Consider the following 6,743-nt stretch of genomic DNA (forward strand, 5'->3'; position numbering starts at 1 on the left):
TTGCACAATTTGCAAGATTTTTTTTATCCATATTTTTGTATATTTCTGCAAACTTACATATAGAATGCAAGCACATATACTTTTATATTCAGTGTACTGCCTGTTCTCAGTGTCCTTTCTTTACATGGTTTATATTGTCTGTTTCTCTGCTCTGCTTTTCTTCCAGTCTAATCTTTTCTTTTTCTCTAAGTGACTAACTCCTCCCTTTCCGAGTATTTGTGCAATGATACTGCTATAGATACAGGAATACAAAAGCTTTAGTAACGGTGCAGAGGCAATGCAAGTAATTGGATGCGGCAAAAATAACAAATAAGTCTTGCAGGATCACAGTGTATGGCCTTGGAATGATAAACATTCAGTTATGCAGCACCACATAAGATGTGGTGGCATTCTGCAATACTGAAAAAAGTTAAGTCCACGTGCATACTTTCAAGAGATTGTGCAGGATCACTTCCAACTGTCTAGCAATCCTGTATTGTAGTGGAAAGCCCACCCTTTGCATAAGGAGTCACTCTCAGCAACTGAGGAGCAGAGTTTTGACTGAGTAGATGGGAAATCTTCCATGGCTATGCTGCTGTGCCATTTCCAGTAAAAACATGGAGAGAAGACTGAGTGCTCAGTTATAACACGCAGCATTTTCTGTATTTGCTGAAGGCTACTTAAGGCAATGGACCAGAAAATACTTGCCATTTAATAAAAGGGACCTTTAATGAACTAATCAGTTTATTTGCATTTCGCCATGGAGTGTGATAGTGATGTAGTCACAACGGAGCAGTTGTCAACCTTGATGAATTAATTCAAAAGTCTGACTTTAAAAAGCAACACATGTGCAAATAATGTGCACATTCAGTGCCACAGATGTAGTCCAAAAGACATCAATTGATTCTAGTTTTATATTTCAGCATTGAAAGCAAAATAATATTATTTTGCTTGGGTCACCTTGATTGTTTCAGCTAGCCCTGGTGCATGATGAATATTCTGAAAGTATTACAAAAAGAGACATTAATATTAATTATCATGAGCAAACATTAGCCCTGGATGATTCAGGCTGCGAAGCAATGTTTTTTTTCTTAGCAGGAGTAGATAGTTTAAAAGGTGAAAGCCTTCCTTGGGAGAAGGAGAGGTAATATATCAATCCCAGGGAGGAAATTTCCATGCTGAAGAAATGGGAAAAACCTAGCTTGAAAAAGCACACACTAGAGTATTTTTGTTCCATTTGTCTGGAAACCTTTGAACACTATGAAAATCAATGTAAGTATTTTTCTAAATGATGCTTAGTGACTTATGAAAGTTTTTTTTAAAACGCTTAGATTGTATGTAGACTGTGACTAATCTGGTGGGGATGAATAATAGTTCTTTAAGGAATACCAAAGTTTTAATGCAAACTTTTTTCCCTCTCAATTTATGATCATCATGAGGTATTATAGACTGGTTGTCATAGGAACTCTGGAAGTCATTTAAATAATGGTAACCTTCATGACTTCTTTATCCATGATTTAGAAATGATAAATTTAAACTGTTGTTTATACATGATCTGTGGTTGATTTGCCATATTTTCAAGGGCAGTAATAAAGAATTAAATGTGTTTCAGCTTGGGAACACCCTCTCAGATGTTGTCCTAATACTCTGAATAAATGGTTTTAAAGTGTGTGTCCACAGCATTTGGTAATATGTCTTATAGTAATGCATATTGTAATAGGAGTTACATTTTTAAAAAGTGAATTATACAGAATGACAATAATTTAAAATAAAGAATAAATGTGTGGCTGCCAGATATTGTTAAAACAGAAAGAAGATAGAAAAACCCAGTGTTGCAATAACTGTTAGATTGGTGTCACAAATCTCTGCACAGCCATGGGGGGGAGAGGGTTCTGTGTGACACTTTATGTGGATCTACAGCTGTGGTTGTGTGCACATTTAAGCTAGGAAACTCCACTTAAGCCAGTTGTACTCAGGCCTGTTTCTTGTACATGAATGGTCCATGATGCCATAAAGAACTCATTTGTTGCAATGACACATATTAGTATTCTTATTATCTTCGTGTCTCTTAAAGAGGTTTCATGTGTCAGCTTACCAAAATTTGTATTATCCTAGGACTGCATAACTTGTTGTTTATGTATAACAAAAAAATCATTCCAACATATTCTGAAGTGTGTGTTGGAGATCATACAAGGTGATGGAGTTGAGATCCTCAGGCAACCTGCTCGCATCTTGGATTGCTGGAAGAAATGAATGAGCAATACTGGAGTGTGCGGTGTTCCCAGACAACCTCATTGGCACCTTAGTTTGATATCTTTTGATTTTTACCAATCCTTAGAGCAGGAGGGCATCTTTTGTTTTTAATAGTTTATTGTATTTCCTTCAAATGGTTCCAATAAATGTGTACCTATCAGCATCAATCACATGGAAAATACAAATAGCACATTAATGTTACTTGAATACAAAAAATGAGAGCACATAACACCCTTGCGTAGCTGTGTCCCACATACCTTTTTTTTTTAAGGAAAAAGAATAGTATGGAATAATTTGGTAAAAATACAGCTTTCTGAGGGAACAGAAAGCTGCATTTTTACTGAATTGTTCCATACCATTCTTTGACCCACAACGCTCTGACATGTAAACAATGGGTCTTTGGTGTTTACTGCATGGTATTATCTGTCTAAACCCTAGAATTACTGTTTCCTTTGTGTGGCAACTGGCTGCTGGTTCTCAATAATAGCTGTTATTAGTAGCAATGACATATTAATTGAACTTTTCTGTTCCCATGTGTGTGGCACACTCCAAGGTCAAACAGTGCACCAGAGTTTCATGTGTATTCAATTACTGTAGCATTATGAAGGAAAGTAACCTGTCATACATTTGAAAATATTACTTGCTACTCTTTATGGGATAACTGATAACCTGACCAATCAGCTTTTTTGACAAAGTTTGTCTGTTTTTTGGATCCTATAGAAATTAAAGGGATAACAAAATTGTTTGCAAATCTTCCCTAGATATGATATACTCTGTTCTACTTCATATGCTAATAGTAACTGATCACGTGCTAATAGTAACTGAAGATTGCAACACTAAATACATTGTGTGAACGAAACCCTATTTAAATCTGTAAAGGTTCTAAGCAGCGGGTTTATAACTGGAACCTATCAGTCCTAGGGCATTGCAGATATTCTTTAATTCATTGGTAGTTTTTTTGCTCCAAATGTGCACCTGAGACCATTCTTCATTGGCAGTGTACTCTTGTATCTCTTCCATGTTCATTATTATTGAACCTACCTGACCACTGTGGATACACACACTGTGTGTATCGGCTTGACTCCATATGATTTATTTATTATAGACAATGGGCATGAGTAGGGTTTAGGGATGGCGCTGTTCTTTTAGAAGTTCTTCTAGATGTATGGGTTTTTATGTTTGTATTTTATTATGTTATTGGTTTTTAATGTCTGTATTTCATTTTAATATTGTATTATTGATTTTACTGTTTATATTTTATATATATGTTGTAAACCGCTTCAAGCACCATACATGGTAGAGAAGTGGTATATAAATTAAATAAATAATAAAAATATATCTTCAGAGGCCTGTTTCAGGTGCCCCCACATTCTGAGATTAGGTCATTGGCAACCCAGGAGAGGGTGCTCTTGTAGAATCAAAACTCTAGAACTGTCTCCCCAGGGAAATTCTTTTGTCTCCTTCTGTTGGCATCTTTGGCCTGTGGATGAAGATTTTTTGTTTATTGTTTGTCATTCCCTCAGTGATTCCTCATTCATGACCTATGTTTTAATTTTTAAAAAGTTTTAAGTGTTGTTTTTATGCGTTTATATTTTTAGCCCTGCTTTTAATGATGTGTTGCTGTTGTTGTCATTTTAATGGTTTTAAAATATGTTTTATTATGTATGTTTTAATTTGCCAGCTGCCTTGGTAACCCTTATGATGGCAGAAAGGTAGGACATAAATTTTGTTAATTTTTTAAAAAATATTGTGGGCAGAAATCATGAACTTAAATTCTAACATGAAAATGTTCATGCAAGACAGTTTGGAAGTTGTACTTTCTGACTGCTGGCAGCCCTTTAAACCAAGATAATTAAAATGTTGGATTGTATATGGTTACCCAGAGCATTACTCTGAACAATGTCCAAACACCATTTCTCTGAGAGTTTGTCCCTGTTCTTATTTCTATTATTTCACATTTTCCAAAACCAAGTCCTGCTGCAGAACAGTGATTCAGATTTAATTTTGTTCTGTGTTTGCAGTTTTGCTTTCCCCTGCTCACCTTACAATTTGGAAGCATTCCAGTAGCATGCAAAATTGTGGTTTATTCTTATAATAAACAAAAGATGACCTTGTATGCATGATGCAAGCTGGACAGAAAAAGTAGAATCTATCCAGTTACTGTGTGAATTGGTCTTACAGCCACTGTGGTGTAGTGGTTAGAGTGTCAGACTAGGATCTGGGAGACCCTGCTTTGATTTCCCCACTCTGCCATTGGAGCTCACTGGGTGACCTTGGGTCTCAGCTTAACCTACCTCTCAGGGTTGTTCAGAAGATAAAATGGAGGAGAAGAGAATGATGCAAGCCAATTTGGATCCCCATTGGAGACAAAGTGGGCTATGAGTGAAATAAGTTAATAAATAAACTAATACTGCTCAAGCTGATGCTGGATATGTTCCTCTTACTGTCTGATTTGCCCTTAACTGGTGGTAGGTGCTGTGCAGAATTACCACAGAAGGATGCAGCAGCAGTTTGCAATAGTAGTTTCTCTGGCCTGTTTGACAGAGAGGACATGTTGCAAATGGAGCATACTTCCTTCTCCTCCCTTATACAGATTATGATTACCAGTGTGCTATCTTAAATGGAGTGGCACCCTTCTAAGCCCATTGACTTCAGTGGACTTTGAAGGGTGTCAGTAACTCTGCATAGGATTGCACTGTTAGAAAGTAATAGAATAGAACATTTAGGTAGGGAATATGGATAGCCTCTCTATTTTTGTTCTCCCCCCCCCCAGTCTGGGAACAAAGTGGAGAGAATCAGCAATAGTGTACTACCCACTCAAGTGGCATTGAGAACAGTACAGAAAGTGAAGTGCTTTAACTTCAGCTGTAGCATGGGAACAAACTGGTACTATGTGAAGTTATCTGTAAAAGTCAACCTCAGAGCTATTGGGAGCTAATTCTAAGGTTCACATTATTCTGGCAGTTGGATTTAGTGGGGAAATTGATCACTTGAGGACTAAATAGGTATGAAATTGTCCATTGTGCAAGGTGTCTGTTGGAAAAGCAATAACATTACTCTTCCTTCCAGTTTCTTCGAGTCCTTAATCTTTGAGTCCTTAATCTTCCCAGATTTACTGTAGACTGCTAGATATGACTATCAAAAGCTGCCTTCAAACTTAAAGAAAATATTTGGGATAGACTGTAGCATTTTTCACTACGGTTTCTTAGCAATGTGAATGCCTCAGGCTCTAATTAAATCTCTCTTGTAGTATGCAGACTTCCTTTAATGTCACAAAAATATGTACACAGAATTAGATCATGAATATAATTATACTGCATGTTATTTGTTAAAATCTGAGTAAGTGTCTGTGTCTGAACTCTGTGTTCTCTCTGTCTGATCTCCACAGCACTTTAAAAAGAAAGTTCAAAACGTACACCATGACCTCTGGATAGAAATTATATTTAGCATATACATAAGTTTATTCTATATTTGGTATACAAAGACATATTGTTTTAATAGACACTCAAAGTAGTAGGTTGAAAGATCCATTATAGTCTGCCCTGTTAATAAAGAATAAAGATTAATAATATAGAAAACTGACTTAGATTTCAATGGGCTCTTTATGGAAGTGGCCAACCTGAGACTAGGTCTCTAGAAGAAAATGGCTGAACTTAGGTTCAGATTGTAAGTGTTGTAGGATTTGGGCCTAGCACAAGAATGTATTTGCCAGAGTTGATTGGGAACACCTGTGGAACAGTTTCTAAGTTCGCTAGAGATTCGACCTTAAAGAGACTGTTCTCAAGAGGGCTCTGTGCTTAAGTTTTCACACAGCTTGTAATGCCAATTAATAGCTAGCCCTGATTGGTCCCTGTGTTGCTTGGCTGATTTACTGAGGTCTGAAAAGATGGCTTCTCAGTTCACTCACTGAATCAGAAGCTGAGAAATCAGAGAGATGGATGCTGTATGCTATTTCATCATCCTTAACATATCATTGTGCTGAACTGACCAAATGCAAAAGAGAGCTCAGTTTGTGATGGATGGGTGAGATATGCAACAATGGGAACCACTTAGAGATGCTTAGATAACTAACTCTTAAGTTTTAGATAGCCAGATTTTAGTATTTAGCAATAGTAAGGATTTCTTGTTTTATTGCCTGTTGCCTGAGTAAGAGTGCTTCATGCTTTGTGGAGACACTCCTTAATTAATAAATTTATCTTCAACTAAACTGAAGTCTGGAATTCATGCCTTGTGCATAGATACACCCCAGAAATGAACCAGAGGTTGGAAAGTGTGGCTTTTGAGAAAGAGAGAGCTTTCAGTCCCATAAATAACTCAAACTGTGTTCTGTGGTCAGCACTCAGGAGGCATAGTTGTGGGTTTGTGCAGACTCTTTGACAAGATACTTAGGGTCAAACCATACGAGCCAAAATACACTTGAATTACACTGGTAATTCAAGTGTATTTTGAAATTTGAGCGTATTTGAGTGTAATTTGAGTGTATTTTGTCTTGTGTGGTTTGACCCTCTCAC

This window comes from Eublepharis macularius, chromosome 3, assembly GCF_028583425.1.
Source record: "Eublepharis macularius isolate TG4126 chromosome 3, MPM_Emac_v1.0, whole genome shotgun sequence".
NCBI lineage: Eukaryota > Metazoa > Chordata > Lepidosauria > Squamata > Eublepharidae > Eublepharis > Eublepharis macularius.